The 20,699-nt window shown below is 40.8% G+C and overlaps 1 protein-coding gene across 1 annotated transcript in view; it reads left to right on the plus strand.

Moving 5' to 3' along the window:
- Positions 1–20,699, plus strand: part of Plp1 (proteolipid protein 1) — a 114,983-nt gene that overhangs the window by 691 nt on the left and 93,593 nt on the right. The window contains exon 2 of the mRNA XM_042688197.1: positions 471–576. The gene's annotated coding sequence lies outside the window, so the exon portion shown is untranslated. The remainder of the gene's footprint in view (positions 1–470; positions 577–20,699) is intronic.

Raw genomic sequence — 20,699 nt, forward strand, 5'->3', positions numbered from 1 at the left:
GCCTTCTAATGAGACTATTTACGTATTATAAACTGCCCCTTTGGTAGAGACTCCAAATTTCTGTGTGTGTTTGCAGGTAGAAAGGCGATAATACCATTTTTGTCCTGATCTCCAAGCACAGTGCTATTCTTTAGAGAGATACGCAGTTCATTTTCCAGAAAGTTCTCTGTGTGAGAACTTCAATCTGCCACTAGATGCCGCCAAATCCTAGCAAAGGATTGTTAATTTGATCTCTGGGATGATGGGATTTTTGTCTCCCTCTTCCTATTTTCTAATTTTCCCAGCTTTCCAAGCTATGAGGATCACATATATCTTTCCTTCCTAGAGAGAAATTAAGTCCTATTCGATAAGTATCCTTGTTAGGCAGGGAACTATGGTCCAAGATCCATTTTTTTTTTTTGCCAGTTTCTTTTCTCCTTGAAATAATTTAGCTCTCCATCTCCCTCTTCTTTCTCTCTTGTATTTTTCAGTTACACTTGATGAATGACCCTGAAACACGTGCTGATGAAACTCCTTGTGGGGCAGGATGGCCAACATGGTAATCTCAGCACTATGGAGGTGAAGGCAAAATGATCCGTGAGTTTGTGGCCAGCTAGGTTGTGTAGGAACAGAACCTTTGCTAAGAAAAACAACCCCCCCCCAAAAAAAAAAATCCTAATCTTTTTATTTACTGTTTTTTTCAAATGTTCACAGTTCTTCCACATGGAAAATACATGTGACTAATCAGTTGATCTTCTTGAAACTTTTATCACATACGGGTTTGCACTCTTTTCTGTAATGCTGCTGTTAATCTTTGTCTTCTTAGATTCAGGGACTTAACACCACTTATTAGCTCTATGACCAAAATGATGTATGTATGTTCCTCAATGTTTTGTAGGCTCTCTATTTTAAATGTTATGTCCTTTGCATATTCTTTTACTCACCACAAAATTCTTATTACATGGGTACTACTACATCAAAACCAAAGAAAAATAATATCTCATATTTCAAAGCGTATTTCCTAGACACACTAGAAACACCATCACCTGAAAAAGTGTTAGGAATTCAAATTTTCAGGCCTTACTTCAAACATAATCAGAAATTCTGGAAGTAGTGTTTGATAATTTGTTCTAGTTATGACAATGTATGCTGAAGTTAGAGAACTGTTTTGAAGGGCAAAAATGCAATGCTTATTTTATACAAACCACTAGAGGGTGCCACAGAATGCAAGGCAAGGCAGTAATGATTTATTCTGAGACAAGCTGCATATTATCTGTTCACTTTTGCAGATTAAGAACTAATAGGCAGAGCCCAACTTCAGTGACTCATGCCTGTAATCCTAGCTACTCAAGAAGCTGAGACCCAGGATTTCAGCTAGGGCAGAAAACTCCATGAGTCTCCAAAGCAACCAGCAAAAAGCCACCCTGGAAGCATTATTCAAGTGTTAGAGTACCAGCTTAGCAGTCTGACCAAGTGAGTCCCTGAGTTCAAATCCCAGTTCTGGCAGAAAACAAAACAAAAATAAAAATACCAAACTAAGTAATGAGTAGAGGTGGCAGATTAGTTTTCCAGTGCACAAAATGAGTATGCAGTTCAAGATTTTAACTTTACCTGCCTCTTTAAAAGATTTTATTAGCATAAATTACCAGTACAAAAGTTATTTCATTCTGAATTTTACCACATGTATATAATGTATTTTAACCATATTCACCCCATTTATATTTATCTTTTTTGATGCCTTCCATACGCCTCCTTTTTTTTGTCAGTTATGGGGCTTGAATTTGTAGCTTGGGTGCTGTCTCTAAGCTCTATTATTCAAGGCTAGCACTCTACCACTTTGAGCCTCAGTGCCACTTTCAGTTTTTTGGTGGTTAATTGGAGATAAGAGTCTAATGGACTTTCCTGCCCAGGCTGGGTTTAAACCGTGATCCTCAGATCTCAGCTTACTGATTAGCTAGGATTACAGGTGTGAGCCACCAATGGCCAGCCCTCTTCCCACCAATGCCCAGATCCTCTCCTTTTCAAAAACAGTTTTGATGGCTTCATTGTCCTCTACCAAGAAACAAAAGTCAGAAGTGGAGCTGTGGCTCAAGTGAAAGAGTGCTAGCGTTGAGCACAAAAGCTCATCGACAACACTTAGGCCCTGAGTTCAAGCCCCAAGACTGGTACACATGCACATACACACTTGTACACACACACACACACACACACAAAGTACAGCAAAGCAAACAAAGTAAACATAAATAGGTTATTTTCATACTTGTTTTCATCTCTATTCTTTAATAGGCTTTTTATACAATCTTAGGACTGTTGTTCTTGCATTTTTCCCTCAATGCTCACTCTGTTCTGCAGTTATGCTTCACTTTATGTCCAAATATAGTTTAGGTGTGGTGTGGTAATCAGGATGAACTCTGCAGTTATGCTTTAGTTTTTGTCTGAATCGATTTTATGTGTGATGTAGGAATCAGGGTGATGAAGAAACAGACTTGTTGAAAACCTGTTATGGGGCGTACGTTGTATTACCAACTATAAGTTATGTAACAGCTATTGTTTTATATACGATGAAAGTGAGTTCTAGAGTAGTTATTTTTTGTTGGTCATATGATATGTAAATAGTGGATCCTGGATAATTCCCTATTAGAGTACTAAAGTTTCTAATCCTCTGCTTTGAATCTGGTTTAGTTTCTTCCTCCTCCTCCTCCTCCCCCTCCTCCTCCTCTTCTTTCTCTTCCTCCTCCTCCTCCTTTGACTTTTAACAAATTCTAACTTTCCTAAGGTTCAGCATCATCATAATGGAACAACCATTGCTATGTCATAATCTTGGACCTACACTATCCAATATAGTAGCCACTAACACTTGTGGCTGCTTGTTCAAATTAATTAAAATTAAAAATTCAGTTCTTCAGTTGTGTTGGTCAGCTTCAAGAGTTCCATAGCAGTTTGTGGCTAGTGACTCTTACAGTAGTGTATATACAAAACATTTCCAGAGTTATTGCTGGACAATGCTGATTTTGAGGATCCACAGTTGTTAAAGGGCCTGGTATAGTGCTTGTCTTGTGGTAGATACCCAAGAAAATGAATTTTCCTGCTTTTTTTCCAACATTAGAATTGAGGTTTGCTCTGTATTACTGGTGTGGTCAGGAGAGAGGAGTAACTATAACAAGGTTCTAAGTCACTATAACAAGCTTTGGTCTGGCACTGGTATCCACATCTCCAGACTATTCCTGCAGAATTCTGTCTGAGTAAGATTTCAAGGCCAAGGTTGTCAATAATGTGAATTAACTTTGGAATCAGAGTAGTAGTAGAAAAAAGGCAGAACAGTGTTTTTTGTGTGCAAGACACTACTGTGTCACCTATTTTCATCTGTTACTTTAACATATCCTCACTAAAGCCCAGCAATGTTAAAACTCACCCAAAGTTGCTCAGCAAGTAAAAATTCAACAAGGAGTCAGACTTGTCTGATGCTAAAGCCTAGGCTATTTCCTACTATACTATGTTACCCCCTCAATGTGAGTGTTCCCTTGCTTGCCTCTGCTTACTGTGGGATAAAGTTTCATAAGCTTACTCACTCATATGGGTCTTGTGAAAAGCATGAGTTATTCTTCTTTAGATTTTACAGTTCAACTATTGCATCATACTGTTTCAGCTTCAAGGGAAAGATAGATTAGGTTTATTTGGTTCCAAGGCCCAGGGCAAGACAGAAACTATTTATGGTTGTAGCCTTCACAGACACCTAATGGCTCCAAGAACCCTGTGTTAATTTGCAAGGCCACCATTAGTTCATATAATGCCTTTGTGCTAATTAGAAACACAGGTTACCTGGGGGCAGACAAATTGCAGAGATGTGTCCACTCCAGTGGAACAATGAGAAAAATGCCTTTTCCCCCTCTGGGCTGCTACTAACTCATCCAGGGAAGTTGAAACTAAATTTCAACCTGGACTTAAGATCTCTTAGTACAGTGTGCCCTTGTACAAGGTGAAGCCTGTCTATTGTTATCTGCTGGCTTTGTGGCCAAGCCATTTCTTGTGACTAAGAAAACCTTCTATGGTTTGGGAGGTAGTGGTCAGTCTGTCCTGAATCATGAGGAAAGATTCAAGTATCTTCTAATGCCTTTTGGATAGATAAAAGTTGAGACTATCCAAAGGTTTAGTTGATTTTTTTTTTCAGTTGTGGAGCTTACATTCAGGGCCTGAGTGCTGTCCCTGAGCTTTTCTGCTCAAGGCTAGCCCTCTACCACTTTGAGCCACAGTGCCACTTCTAACAACTGGCACCTGGTTTTAATTGATTTTTAAAAAATTGGTCCTAACTTACTTATTGGATATTTGTATTATAATTATTAGCATGTACTAATAAGTCATTGTACCATTTCTACACGTGTAGACACCATACCCTAAACAGCCTCACCCCTTCTGTTACTCTCTCCTATCTCACTTCTCCTTTTTAAGACAATTTCAACAGTGTGAGGAAAATGGAGGAGAACGGAAAAGGAATAGGCCGGACTCGAGGAACAATGAGGGGCACAGACCTTCCTGTGGGTTTGGAGGTTGTGGTTGTGCCTGAGAGTTGGGACAAGAGCTGGGTTTTTATAGGAGGTCCAAGCAAGGAGGAAGAGGTTAATGAAAAAGCCACTAGGTCAAGGAAGGTGGGGGCCTTTCAGTTGGGCCCACAATGGGATGTTTACAGCTGGGCTTAGGTGGATTGCCCTGCCTGCACTTCACACATAACCTGGGATTTTGCCTGGAGTCTATATGGGCCTGGGACAATAGGGTGGGGAGTCAATCCTTCATATTCCATCTTTAGATACATAAAATGATAAGGCCAAGAGGGGAGAGGCAAGTTCTTCAAACAGGCTTTACAGTTCTATTTTCATACATGCAAATGAATGATTTCAACCATTTTCATCCTCATTGATTCACTTCTTTAGCCTTCTTCCCTACTCCCCCATCAGATCCTGTTTTACTTTCCTGTCATTCATTTATATGTGTATTAGTTGTACCAAGAGGTTTCACTATGATATGTCAGAGATACATATATTATATATATATTATATTTTGCTCAGAATAACCTGTTTCTTTCTCTTCCCCTGCCCTATCTATTGACAACAGCTTTCATTTTGGTTTTTTTATTCTCTTTATATATAGTTCTATATTTTGAAATATTAGATATTTCTTAAAAGAAATGCTTGCTTAGTGTAAAAATTAGAAAAACAAAACATAATATTTCAAAACTAAGTAAAATGATAGTTCTAGATTGAGGATTTTTTTCTGTGTATGCCCACCTCATTCCATAAGAATTTCATGAAACTGGTTGAAAGATTCATCTACATCAATTTACTTTGCTAGCTTATGACTGGCAGATTACAAAAATTGGAAATAGCCATGAGAAAGCTTTATCCTTTTTTTGGCCAGTCCTCGGGCTTGAACTCAGAGCCTGGGCACTGTCCCCAAGCCTCTTTGTGCTACAGGCTAGTGCTCTACTACTTGAGCCACAGAGCTACGTCCAACTTTTTCAGAGTAGTTTATTAGAGATAAAAGTCTCATGAACTTTCCTGCCCTGGCTGGCTTTGGCCTGTGATCCTGAGATCTCAGCCTCCTGAGTAGTTAGGATTACAGGCGTGAGCTACCAGCACCCAGCTAAGATTCATCCTTATAAGGTATCTATTTTCTTCTCCTATAATTAACCCCAACCCTTACTGATCCAATCATTTGACTGAAAGAAGTTTTTTCAAATGACCAAAACCACTGAGAACTGTAACCTCACAGTGAAGTCCTTGGATGACTTTGGAATACCAGACTTGCACATTTTCCCTTCTGAAGTAATAGTTGAACATGCAGTTTACCAAAATTTGTGGCCTTGTGAACAACACACTTTATTTGCAGTGATCACAAAATATCATCCATGTTATATATCAACTAACAAAGGTTAGGGCTGATTTCGACCAGTGTTCACTGATACCTGCATTCCAAGTTTTGCTTCAGAGTTGCTTTGAGCCATTTTTCCAGAGTTTAATTTGTTTTTGCTTATAATCTCTACTTAGTTTCCATAGCACTGGAAATGATAAACATTATAGCCTTTAAATATATCAGTTGTCACATTAATAAAGAGCCATAGCTGGGTCCTGGTGGCACATGCTTGTAATCCTAGCTACTCAGGAGGCTGAGATCTGAGGATTGTGCTTTGAAGCCGGCCCAGGCAGGAAAATCTCTAATAAACTACAATCGTCCCTCTCCCACTGACTGCAGCTTCATTGTATCACAGGGTTAAAAAAATATTTAACCCAGGCCCTGAGTTCAAGCCCCCAACCGACAACAACAACTTTTAAAAACCATATATTGTGGCCGGGTGCCACTGGCTCACACCTATAATCCTAGCTACTCAGGATGCTGAGATCTGAGGATCGTGGTTCAAAGCTAGCCCAGGCAGGGAAGTCTGTAAGACTCTTATCTCCAATAAACCACCAGAAAACCGGAAGTGGCACTGTGGCTCAAGTGGTAGAGTGCTAGCCTTGAGCTGAAGAGGCTGAGGGACAGCGCCTAGGCCCAGAGTTCAAGCCCCACAACCAACAAAAACAACAAAACAAAACCCCGTAAATAGTGATCCCTCACTTGTGGCAGGAGATACATTCCAGAGATTCCCACGATAGGTGAAGTAGCAGTAAGTGAACTGCAATATAATAAGGGATAACTATACAACACTGCTACTTCATGGATTTTCACTGTTGTCAGGGTCTCTAGAACATAACTCCCATTGGTGAGGGATCACTGTACTCAGAAAAAGCCAAAAGTGGAGCTGTGGTTCAGTGGTTGAGCAGTAGCCTTGAGCAAAATAAGCTCAGGGACAGTACCCAGGCTCTGAGTTCAAGTCCCAGGAATGGTGTGCACACCCAAAAAAGACAAGCCAGTAGTACTGAAAAGTGCTGCATGTAAATTATTGAATGCTGAGTACATAACAGTTCATCATATTATTTTCTTTACTATTGTGTATTTATGAATGTTTCCATAATAAAATATTTTATTACAGTAAATTAGATGTATGAGGTGGTTTCATTATGACACTTCTATAGAAAACCTATTTTAAAAGTGCATTATTAGCCCTGAAGAAGAGAACGTGTAGATTTCTTATCAGAAGAGTACTTATTAACCAACAGATTTGGTTAACCACATTCCCTTTAATAGAGATGGGCCATGTAAAAATCTTGGAAGTGGTGGTTTAGAAAAAAAAACAAAAAACCTCCTCACCAGATGTTCTGATAAGGCCCCCTAGAAGGGAAATCTGTCTACAGTCCCTTCCGCCAGACCCCATCAGAAGCATTGCTGTAATGAACCATTGTTAATGAGAGAAGTATCTTATACTCTCAGGCATTTAAAAGTGGAGTGAGGTTAAAAACCTCAGAGAACTCAGCTAATTGGTGTAGACAGTATTAGCTAGCAGACAAAGAAGCACAGGCAGAAGGAATCTGGGGCAAGAGACAGCTAGGAAAGGGACTCTGTGCTCCCACTAAGCTGCAGGGGCAAAGCTGTTAAGAAAGGAGGAGACCAGGGAGCAGGATATATGACAGGAATCTTCACTATTCTTAGAAGGTACCATGACCCATCACATTGTCAGCTTTTAAAAGCACAAGAAAGCTATCTGAAAACAAAGATCATGTGTGTGCATGCATGCACACATGTACACATGTAAAGACATGTGACCTGGTCACTCAGCTTGGAAAATCAAGTTCCAGGAACTTCACATTTAAACTGTGCAGTTTTGTTCTGTTTGTTGTAGTTTTTCACCATTTCACTAAGCAAAGCAAATAAGGGTATTTGTAAACTACCAGGAGTGAGCAGACCCATGTTGCCGGGCACTGTTTAGAGAAAGGAGACCTCAGAGGATATGTTCTTTCAAGGCCCTGAGGTTGAGATTAAACGATTTGAAATTGAGAACAGAGAAGAGAGCAAGAGCAGTTCCTAAAAGGTACAAAGCTGAGATTCACCCAACTGTTCCCAGGCTAGAGTTGTGGGTGGGACATCAGTGGGATCTAGGCGAGTACAGCCAGTTTTCAATAGAGGTCTGTGAAACTTGGCTAAGAGGACAGAGGAAGATTGATATTTGGTCCAGAGTGGGGCTGTCAGCTGTGTTCACCGACTCACCAGGCTCCCAGCTGTAAACAAAAGTCCTGGCCCTTCATGGCACTGCAGAGCAGTCCAGGCTGGCGTAAGTCTCTGAGGACAGCTAGACCATTTTCTCATTCTGGCTGACAACCAGGAGACAGAAGAAACAATAGAAGATGGGGTGGGGAGAGAGGAAGAATTGCAGGGGGGTGAGAGCAGTGACTGTTGCAAAGGAGCTGCAATTTTAGATCTTAGTTCTTTGGATAAGAGTAGTGCAAATATTTTAGGGAAAGTAGACCCCTTTCCTTACGTCAGCTTCACTGACAATAGGTAATTTCTAAAGATGGCTTGTAGACACTCGTGTCTGGTTCATTCATTTATTCAGTCCTACCGTTAGGATCTTAGGTCCATCACTGTGCTAAATGTTTTGAATGATGCTGAAGTAATGTATATCCTTAGAAGGAGTTTGGGTATGTTTGTGAGGTTAATAATACCAAATAGTAGATTTTTAATGCTAAGTGACAAAGATAGGATGAACATCATTAGAAAAGGGATATAGAAAATTAGCCACAATTTGGCTAGGACAGCTTTGTCTAGAGAAAGAAAGTAAAGTGTCGGAGACCCTTCACTTCACATCCCATCATCTCACCATGTCTAATACAGCTTTGAAGTCCTGTAAGGTTCCCTTCTTCAGGGAGGCTGCCTTGATCTGCAGTACCAGGTTAGGTGTTTTGCTTTTCGTTCCCAGAGCACCTATTGCTTTCTCGTTTTGAATACCTCTATCATTTCCCCCTTCTCTTCATTCTCTCTTTTCTACAGATGTTAGGGAAGTTTTCTAGACCATCCTCTTTTCCAACATCTACCATAGATGTACCAGTCATCCTCTGATGTATTTCCATAATGCCTGCACATTGCCTCCATTTTGTTATTTTCCAAGTCTTCTTCTCCTGCCATAATGTAAGGCCTCTGAGGTCAGGAGGGGTTACTTCATTGTATATCTTCTGTGCTTAGTACAGTGCTTGGCATGTTGCAGTAGGTACTCTGTAAATATTTGTGAATGAATCCAAAGGAGATGACACAATATTGGTAGGTGAAGGTTATCCTAAAGAGTTGATCTTAATACCTTTGTGCACAAAGGGTCCGGTCGTGGGGCCTGAACTCTGGGCCTGGACGCTGTCCCTCAGCTCTTCAGCTCAAGGCTAGCACTCTACCACTTGAGCCACAGCACCACTTCCGACTTTTTTTTTCTGCTTATGTGGTGCTGAGGAATCAAACCCAGGGCCTCAAGCATGCAAGGCAAGCGCTCTACCACTGAGCCACCTTCCCAGCCCCCACAGAGAAATTTTTAAAAGCTTTCAGTTGATCTGGGGATGTTTTCAGCCTGGCACAGTGGGTGACTATGTCTGTAATCCTAGCTTGCCATTTGGGAGATAGAGATTGGGAGGATCATGGTTTAAGGCCAGTCCAAGCAAAAAGTTATCAAAATCCCATCTCAATCAGTAAGTTGTAAACTGGATGTGGTGATACATACCTGTAATCCCAGCTATACAAGAGGCTATAGATAGGAGAATTGTGGTCTGAAGCTAGCTAGCCTTGGGCAGAAATATAAGCCTCTACCTGAAAAATAGGGCAAAAAAGGACTGGGAGAGTGTCTCAAATTCCACTATTGCCTCATTTTTTCAATTATAGAAGGAAGAAATCAGAAGTGGCCTTTTTTTTGCAGTGTTTGGAATGGAACCCAGGCCCTTGTGTAAGTTAGACAAGTATTCTACCAGTAAACATAACCACACTTGAGTAAAAAGTGACTTCTAGAAAAAAGTAACAATCAAAACCTAGAGAATACAACTTTAATTTACCCCAAACCCTTGCTTCCTTATAATCTATTTTTTTATGTGCAGTGGTGATGGTACGAGTATTTAAACTCAGGGCTCATTCTGCCACTTATACCATTCCCCTACCACCACCCCTTTTAATTGATTTCTGATAGAGTTTCATGGTTTTGCTTGGACCTTCCTCATACTTACACCTCCTGTGTAGCTGGTATTACAGACATGTATCACTATGTTCAGCTTGTTCTTTGAGATAGGATCTTGCTTACTTTTTTTTTTTTTTTTATAATTTAGGTTGTACTGCTAAAATATCGATTCTAAGATCCTAGTAGCTTAAAACAGCAAATGTTTACTTATTTATACTATATATCTGTCATATGTTAGAACCTGGGATGGTGAGTATGTACCTCATATAGGAACTGAAGATTTCACTGTTCCAGGGGGAAGGTGACTTCTGGAAGGTTTTGAGATATCAATGAATGATCCAGCCCAAAGATTTACAAATGATCTTTTTGCTTGCAACTCCACCAAGGTCAAGAAAACCAGAACTTTCCCAGAAAAACGTAGAACCAGATAAATTTAGTGAAAAGCATTTTCAATTAATTTCTTTTTAGTATTCTGCATGCAAAAAAATCAGGAATATAAAACAAGGAGCCAAGTACATACAGGAAAGCAAAACCTTATAACTTAGGGCAGAATAAGGTACAGGATAGAGGAATCTTAAGAACATACTTAACACATTATCGTGCCTTGTGCCATGAACACACAATGAACAAGTAGTTATGCTGAGGTGACTGGAACAAAGAGTGTACCATGAACTCTTGCTTACTTTTAACCTTGCTTACTTTTAACCTTAAGCTACAATGCTCCTGTCTCTACCACCCAGGTAGCCTGCCTCACTCCCAATTATCTTGTGGACTCATGTTCTCTCCCTTAGTGCTCTTCCCACAGCTCATATTTGACAGGATGGCCAGATGCATTTTCTTCTATAAGTACAGTTATTTATTCAGCTAGCATTTACTGCCCCCTCCATTGTTTCAGACAGTTCTTATAGCAACAGATATCGGGGACCTTCTCTCTGTTTTGATAGTGCTTGCAATTGCATGAACCCTTATGCTTACTATTCACTCGATACTTTCAATTTTTTGTCAGTTATGGGGTTTGAAGGACCTGGGTACTGTCCCAGAGCTTTTTCACTTAAGGTTAGCACTCTACCACTTTGAGCCACAGTGCCACTTTGGTTTTCTGGTGATTAAATGGAGATAAGTGTCTCATGGACTTTTCTTCCCAGGCTGTCCTTGAATCATGATCCTCAGATCTCAGCCTCCTGAATAGCAAGGGATCATATGCATAAGCCATCAGTGCCTGGCTCAAATTTCTTTTTTTAAAAAATATGGATCTTGAGACTTGAGCTCAGAGTCTGGGCACTGTCCCTGAGCTTTTGTGCTCAAGGCTCCTACTCTACCACTTTGAGCTACAGTGCCATGTCCAGCTTTTTAGTATTTAAATGGAAGAGAGAGTCTCATGGACTTCCCTGTCAAGGCTGGCTTTGAACCATGATCCTCAAATATCAGCTTCTTGAGCATGGGATTATAGATGTGAGCCATTTATGCGTGGCAAATAGTTTCAATTTTCTGATGATAGGCTTTGCCACACTGGGGATCAGTGATGGGGACTTTTCCAACTACTGCAGACCACAAAGGACCTCAGTCTCAGGAGTAGACTTTTTTTTGCTGGTACTTGGGTTTGAACTCAGGACCTTGCTTGTTCTGTGGGCACTTTACCATTTGAGTCACACTTCAAGCCCTGCCTTTTGCTGGTTATTTTTGAGATGGAGTCACATGGACTTTTCTGCCTGGACTGGCTTGGAATTGTGATCTTCTGTTTCTCAACCTCCATTACTTAGCTAGAGGTAGACCTTCTTTAAAAACTGAGGACTGCCAGGCATTGGTGGCTCACACCTATAATCCTAGCTGAGATCTGAGGATGGCAGTTTGAAGCCAGCCTGTGTAGGAAAACCAGGAAACGAGAAGTGCCGATGTGGCTTAAGTGGTAGAGTGCCAGCCTTGAGCTGAAGAGCTGAGGTGCAGTGCCCAGGCCCAGAGTTTAAGCCCCACAATGGACAAAAACAAAACATAATAAAACAAAGCTGAGGACTTAGGGAGACTCCGAGTATGGATGCTTATTTATACTTGACTATCCCCCTTCCTTATAGAAGCTAAGTGGCAGAGGAGAGAATGTCTGGAAGGGTGCAGGCAGTAGTTATCCTTTAACCTTATTAGACTGATCTTAACCAAGGGAAACAGGCCACCAAGGTGCAGCTCTTAAGCAACCCGGGCTAGAAAAGCTCAAGGAATGAGAGGGAAAGGAGTTAGATTTCCCAATAAAAGTAGAAGAGCTTTCCTGTACCCTCAGGGAGTTGACATAAGATTATAACTCCAAGAAAGCTTCAAAGGCACTTAGAGAACTCCAAATCTCACATCTTAATAAATGTATTAATTGCAGGGGATTTTGTTCATCTTTAATTCAGGTCCTGGGTGGTTAGGAGGATAGCAAATGAAGATGTCAGGGAAGCAGAATACACATACCCCCTTCACTGCAGTCCTCACCCCAGGAAAGTTAAGGGAAGATGTGCGTAGTAGTTTGTACTATAGTCCTAACTGGATAGTTCTTGGTTGCAGAATTATATCAGAAATAATATCAATGATACTTTGAAGATGTGTCCATTAGTATTCTTTTCTCTCTCCCTTGCATCCTTTACTCTGAACATGAGTCTACCACCAGGATATTAGGGAACTGGATTATGCATGTATCAGATAGAAATGAATGAGATTCATTTCCATGATTCATTGCTTTTCTCCATTAGCTTGGGGTGAAGAGGGTTTATAGTCCTAGAATTTGAAATCCTAATGAGATGAGACAAAAGGGTTAACTCCAAAGGTGAAAAGAAATATAAATACAAGAAAATTATAAATTCAGAAAGAATCTTTGGTGAAGAAAACCTTGTATTTCTAGAAGTGAGGCTTGGCATGACCTTTTCCCTATGTAATAATATTACCAAGAGTTCTGCTATCCTCACCCCTTTTTCTGTTCCATTGTGGGACTTGAACTCGGGGCCTGGGTAATGTCTCTGAGCTTTTTCACTTAAGGCTGTCACTCTACCACTTTAAGCCACACACCACTTCTGGTTTTCTTGTGATTAACTGAAGATAAGAGTCTCTCATGGTTGGATAGCTGTGGCTCAAGCCTGTAATCCTAGCTGCTCAGGAGGCTGAGGTCATGATTCGAAGCTAGCTGGGGCAGAAAAGTCCCTGAGACTCTTATCTCCAATTAACTACCAGAAAACCCAAAGTAGTGCTGTGGCTCAAAGTAGTAGAGCATTAGCCTTGAGCAAAAAAGCTCAGGGACCTGCGTTCAAGCCCCATGATTGACAAAAAAAAAAAAAAATCATCTCCTGGACTTTCCTGCTCAGGCTGGCTTTGAACCATGATCCTCAGATCTCAGTCTTCTGAAGAGCCAGGATTACAGGTATGAGCCACCGATACCCAGCTTCTGCTATCCTCTTTCTATGGGGGCTGTGGATATCTAATATGATTGAATGACCATCACAGGAACAATTTCCTGTGATGCAAATTAGTTTTGACATGAATCTGTTGCAGTCTATGAGTCAGACCAGTCACAGAATGAGCCTCTGTAGCTAATAAATGATGTCATCCTCTAGGTTTTCACTTGCTCTTCTATTCTTACTTTTCACATTGTCACCCAAGTTGAAGGGGGAAAGGGCATGGGCTTTGCCCCATCAAACCCTCAATATTCTCATGTTGTTTGACAAGGAGAAAAGATTAAATAATCTGGGAAGGTCCTTCGAGTTCAGTTGTGTCAGTGTCTAGAATCCTAAGACATGATCTGTTGATCCAGTTGTTTTATGGGAAGTCTCATGAGGCATTAGTTTGCTTAAAAAGTCAACTGTTTGTTTCTATGTGGGAATAGTGTGATTAGTCACAACAAACCCTTGGCCTATTAGGTGACTTACCTCTAGATGCAGTTTTCCTTTTTAAGAATTTTAAAGCAACAGTAAACTATCCCCCTACCAGAAAACAAACCATTATGCTTATGTGATTATATAAGCTAAGTGAGACTTGGTGATTGGTTTTATCTGAGGACTTAGGAAGATGGAGTTGTCAAGGATGACTCCTAGGTGACTGGCTTAGATGACTGGATAGGTGGAAATGCTTATCTGTTCTTCTGTTTTTTTGGTTTGACCTAGACTTGAACTTGGAATCTGATGCTTTTGATCATTGGCTAATGTTCTACCAACTGAGCCATCTCCCCAACCCCTGGAAATGCTTCTTATCAAGATCAGAGGGATTGTGGATAGGGTGGAGGAGAAAGTTGGAAGGAGATCATTAGTTGTTGGTTCTAGACCTGTTGAGTTTGGACTACTAGTGAGATGGAGGTAGTAACTTGAGAATCAGTAGAATGCAGTATCTCAGCCATGGAAATGCTTCAGAACAACCAAGTTGTATCCATGCAATAATGAGGAGTGAATTCTGAGACAAAGTCTTAGAGAAAAAGAACCCAATAGGAAATAGAATGATAAGACAAGAAATTTGTGAATGCAAGGGGAAGAAAGGAGTGAATGCAAGAAGGAGGAGAAAGGAATGTTAAAACTGTTGTGAAGTTACAAATTTTTTTTTTTTTTTGTCAGTCGTGGGGCTTGAACTCTGGGCCTGGGCGTTGTCCCTCAGCTCTTCAACTCAAGGCGAGCGCTCTACCACTTGAGCTACAGCGCCATGAAGTTACAAATTTTAAGATGGAAAAGTACTGTTTATTATAGCAATTAGGAAGGGATCCTGTTAGCCAGGCGCTGGTGGCACACATCTTTAATCCTAGCTACATAGGAAGCTGAAACCTAGAGGATCAAGGTTGAAAATCAACCCCAGGCAGAGCAAGTGAACACACATACACACAGGCACACAGAGTATGAAGAATATGGAGGGAATGGGGGAAGAATGGAGATAGATTACAGTGTGTTATGGAGTAAATAGTAGAGATGAGGATGTAGAAATGGCTAATCTTTCCTTTTAAAAACTTGATGGTTATTGGAAGAAGGATACTAGGTCAATAGCTAGGGAGACAAGGTCAAATGGAGGTAGTTTTTATTTTGGATGAGGCAGGCTTCTTTGCTCTTTGTTACTCCTCTTTTCTCCTTGCCTCCTCACTTTCATGGATAAAACTGAGGCTCAGAGAGATTAAGCAATTGTCCAGGGTTACATAGTTTGTAAACATATTAGCAAAGAGGAATCTAATCCTAGCGAAGAGACTAAAAACAGAAATGATAGGTGATTTTAGCCTGACCATTTTTCATGACTGTAGGCTCAATAAGGTGACTTACAAAATGGAATTTTGAAGTTCTAATCATGCCCACAGGTTAGAAATTTGACAGAGGTAGAAGAGAAACTATGATGATGTAATCATCTCATGTGATAGCTAACTTTTATAGAGTACTTGCTATGAGCCAGTTCTGAGTAGAGCACTTTATCTATACAACTTAATTCCCACAGCAACTTAGGATGTATCACTATTATTTTATTAACACATGTGAAAACTGGAACAGTTCAATAATTTGCTGAAAGCCCCGTTGTCATTGTATGCTGGATCCTTCCTGGCCTTTAGATGGTATTTTAGAGAGAGAAACTGAGGCGGAGGAAGGTGGAGTAAATTTTCCAGAAACCTATGTCAACTAAGTACTGGAATTATAATTCAAACCTGAGTTCTGTCTGGTCTCAAAACCAACACACTGGTCTTTATCACTATACCGACAGGAATGGAAGCTGTTAAGAGAGAAAATATGTGTATACATTTTTTTTCTAGATCCTGTTTTGTAAGGCAAAATGTTCACTAAATGAGGTGATAGTAAGAATTTTCCTTTACTTTAGGGAATTGACAGTGAAAGCATGTACTTCCTTTGTAGTGTACCACATAGTATTTGTAGAAGGCTGAATAGGGAAGGCAACTGATGGAAAAAAAGAAAAAAAATAGCTACTCCAAAAAAGGTGGTAATAGTTGAGTTCTCATGTGACTTCTCCAGGTGGCTTCATGACAGCGTGCTGTCTTTGTCTTTCCATGGAGAGAATGCTCTGTGAGGGTACATTGCTTCAGATGTCATTCTCTTCACCTAAGATTGATTAATGAGCTATCACTCTAGATATGAAGTGTGATGTACCAGAGAATGTGATGCTGTCTCTCCAGAGGTGACCACCTCTCCAGCAGAAACAATGTATGGAACAAGAGGAAGCAGATGGTTTTCATCTAGTGATTGCCTTCAAGTCGTCATATATGAAAGGGTATTGCTAATTAGAACATTATCATTCTTAATTCATTGTGGCAGTTTACAAATTTTTGGTGTATGGGGCGGGGGGGGGGGGGGGGGGAGATGCCTGTACCAGGGCTTGATTTCAGGGCTGTCTTTTAGCTTTTATGCTTAAGTCTGATGTTCCTCCAATTGAGCCACACTGCCATTTTCTGGCTTTTTGGTGGTTATTTGGAGATGAATCTCATGGACTTTTCTACAAAGGCTGGCTTAGAACCACAATTCTTAGTAGCTATGATTAGAGACACAAGTGCCCAGTGCCCAGCTGGTATCTTTTTGTTTCTCATAGTTCCAAAGATAAGCACATCTGTTTGTGTGAACTCTATGACTTTATGAGATTTATGCCAGGTTTAGTTTTGTGTGATCGATAAAGGAAAGATGCAGTCTTTACCCTCAAAAAGTTTATTTTTATTCGATATTTCTTTCATTGAACCAATCAATAATACAACCTGGCTAGGAAGCTAGGTTGTGGCTTCTCTGGGTGGTTACCATGTTTGATTTATTTGTATTCATTAACAGAGTAGCCTTAGCAGATAAAAATTCTAACAAAGTGAAATCAAATTTAAGATTTTGGTAGGCAGGAATGATGAGATAAGAATAATAACTACCAATTTGATAATAATGAATAAAGAGTAGAGAGAGGCAAGTGAGGACACATCAAAATTCCCAAGAGGTGATCTCTTCTGGACAAAGTTGAGATATTGTTACAGTGAAAAGAGAAATAACTAACTCAATTTAACTTTTTTAGATAGAATAATGTCTGTTCTTTGGTGATAGGTGGGGAAAAATGTTTGTGGGAGAAAACTAAAGGAACAAATTTTATTCACTACCCTTCTTCTAGATAGAAAGCTCTTTTTGCTTTGCTTACGAATTCTGGGATAGCAAGCAGCCGCGCTGTGCACTGGGGGAAAGAGGACAACAAACCACTGGTTTTCTAAGTAGCAGAGCAAGCTGAAGGAAAGATGAAGGTGCTGATAGCCTTAACAATAACTGAATAAGGAAAGTCCTTTCTCTGGAAAAAATATATGTATAAAATATTTAACTGACATTAAATATTAATAATGAATTAATGAAAACACTTAGAACACTTCACTTATGTAGGAAGTTCCCCTCTTTAAAAATACTATTTTAAATTTCAGAATCATTTTGGATGTGAAAAAGTAGTGTGGGTCTCTGGAGAGGTGAGACCCACAAGTAAGATGATAAATAGACATGACTTCCAAGTGAGCTTCTAATATCCCTGCTTGCCAAGGTCTAAGTTTAAGAATTCAGTGATTAAATGGATTGCTGAGTGTCAGATGCTCTCTGTGAGATGAGACATTCTCTCAGCCCCTGTGTACATGTGGGAAGGATAAGGAAAATGAAAGCTATGTGCATCTGATTCTGCCACTGTACATCTCCATTTTCTGCTTAGCTTAGAGGCTCCATTGGGAGGGATGGTACCTTCCACCTGGCATTGCTTCTGAGTAGCTTTGTAGACTCTCCTTTGGGCTATTATGTTAGTTGGTACTTTGGCTTCTTTGGCTCCCAGCACCAGCTGATGCCCTGACAGGCTCTGTGGCTCAGTACTGCAGCTATCTCCAGGGCATTGTTCTTGAGACTTCCAACAGGGCAGATTTGTGCAGTTGGCCCATCTGGACAAGATCTATAACAAGTAGAGCTCTGTGCAATAAGCTCATCTCCATAGTCCATCCCCCGCTATCCCCGCCTTCGGGCTGCAGCAGCCTGACACCCCAGTCTCACCATGGAGAGTATCAAAGAGGTACTCTCTGCTCCTTTCAAATGGAGTATTGCTTGTGGCCTCCTATTGATTGGCATTACCTGGGCAAAAATGGAAAAACAGGGGCTCTTTGCTATATGTAATTTCTGTACTCGGGAAGCATGAAAAGGAGAATCAAGAATTTGATTCCAGCCCAGTATGAGGTACATAGAGAGACCCTGTCTGGAAAAAAAACAACAAAAAAGCTGGGTGTCAGTGGCTCACACTTGTAATCCTAGCTATTCAGGAGGCTGACATCTGAGGATTGCAGTTTCCCAGGCAGGAAAGTCTATGAGACTCTTATCTCCAACAAACTACCAAAAAAGCCAGAAGTGGAGCTGTGGTTCAAGTGGTAGAGTGTTAGCCTTGAGCAGAAGAAGCTAAGGAATAGCACCTAGGCCCTGAGTTTAAGTCCCAGAACCAGTACACAAAAGATTTTTTAGACCACCTATCTTGGTTACCTCTGACCACTCTTTAAAACCAACAGACAGGAAGTATATCTCAGTGAATAGGAAAGAGTAGACAAGCACAATATGTTTTTTGTTTTTTTATTGTTGGTTGTGGGACTAGAACTCTGGCCTGGGTGCTGTCCCTCAGCTCTTCAGCTCAAGGCTAGCACTCTACCACTTGAGTCACAGCACCACTTCTAATTTCTGTTGTTGTTGTTGTTTTGGGTCTGCTCGTGGGGTCTGAACTCTGGGCCTGGGCGCTGTCCCTCAGCTCTTCAGCTCAAGGCTAGCGCTCTACCACTTGAACCAAAGCGCCACTTCCGGCTTTTTTTTTCTGCTTATGTGGTGCTGAGGAATCGAACCCAGGGCCTCAGGCATGCGAGGTAAGCACTCTACCACTGAGCCAACTTCCCAGCCCCTCCACTTCTGACTTTCTGAGTGGTTTATTGGAGATAAGAGTCTCATGGACATTCCTGCCCAGGCTGGCTTTGAACCTTAGTCCTCAGATCTCAGCCTCCTGAGTAGCTAGGATTACAGGCGTGAGCCACCAGCGCCCAGCAATAAGCACAATATTATGAATAAGGAAGAAGAAGGCTCAGTTTTTTTTGTTTGACTATAGGATTTACTTTGACCATTGCTTTATTAACCTTCAATTTGGAATACCATGTGGAAGGAGGGAGGGAGGAAAGGAAAGAGGGAGAGAGGAGAAAGGAAGAAACTGACTCTTTATATATAATGAATTATCACTCTAGGTCCAGAGAAAAGGACATGATATCTAAGAGATTATTTGACAACTTATTCTAACTGTTGACCCCACAGGAATAGAACATCATGTTCTGTTCCTCACAATTTAGTCACTTGAAGGGACTCAGGGAACCAGTTCCATGCTTCTCCATGTCCCAGGGGTATTTTAGATTTAAAATGGTCTCTTCCATACCAGCCCTCTCCATTCTGACCTTTCGAGTAGCTTTATCTGAGTGCTACATCTCCTCCTGTTCCTGCCTAGAGAAGGAGGCAGGGTGACTAGAAAAGAGGAAAGGACAATTCTGATTATTGCTGTCTATAACTGCTATTATGAAGTTTGTTGAGTTGATGTTTGTCCAGGATAGGGACCATCTATATGCCTGCTTCCTCCTCAGGAATTTAGATGATAACTTCATCTAGAACAAGGTTGCATGTCAGGCACCATTATTTGCTCACTGAAGAAAAGAACAAGTTGGAAATGAGGGGTCCAGGAATATAAGCCAGAGAAAAATAAGAAGCAAATGGGAATCATAGTTTGGAGCCAGCCCAGGGAGACAAATCTGTCTCTTATCTCCAAATAATCAGCAAAAAGCTGGAACTGGAGATCTGGCTCAAATGGTAGAGTGACAGCCTTGAGCAAAAAAGCCAAGTGAGTGAGAGGCCCTGAGTTCACATCTCAGTGTAGGATTTTTTTAAAAAAGGAAAGAAAAGAGACAAAAGAAAACCCAGCTAGTCATGGGCTCTGAGAATAGTTTCTATATTGCATTCTTCCTGTTCCTATTCCCTTTGATCTTTTTTTTGGCATCATCAAGTAAGTTCCTTAAGTATATAAACTTTTACACCATCCAGCATCCTAAGAAATGCTATCGCTATGTTAATTAGGGAATAGAATGATTATTTTTGATCATCCAGGATTCTTGCCCCAATTCTGACAGTGTGGGGTTTCTCAGGAGAGTTGAACACCTCTCCTTCAGGCCATATAACAAGACCCTAACTTAGTGCAACCTATGACTGTTCCAGGTGGGAAACTTATGCCCTTATTTTCCTCTCACTTTAAGGACACCTGACAGGACAGCGCTTATGGATGAGATAGACTCCTTATTTGAGTGTGTAGTAGGAGAGATAGAGGGCTGAATAAAGGCTAAGATCTGAAGTGGCAAGGTGAAGAATTAAGATGGTACAAATGGGAATCTAGTAGTAATGGCCAGGATAACAGGGCAGGGGTGGGAAGTTGGGGGGGGGTGGGAGTCAGCAAAGGCAGAAAGTAATCCTGCCCACAGAGCCATGGCCATACCTTATTCTCATGAGAAATGAGAGCATAGGGTAAAAATCTGAATTAAGGTAGATAAGCCATCTTTGTAAGTATAGCCACCAATGGCAGTTTGCAGTGTAGGCCCACACAGCTTTGGGATTGGTAATTGAAGTTCTGAGTGGGAGGTCAAAAAAGAACTATTCAAGTTCTTGATGGCATC

This window comes from Dipodomys spectabilis, unplaced genomic scaffold, assembly GCF_019054845.1.
Source record: "Dipodomys spectabilis isolate Male_0828 unplaced genomic scaffold, ASM1905484v1 ptg000113l, whole genome shotgun sequence".
NCBI lineage: Eukaryota > Metazoa > Chordata > Mammalia > Rodentia > Heteromyidae > Dipodomys > Dipodomys spectabilis.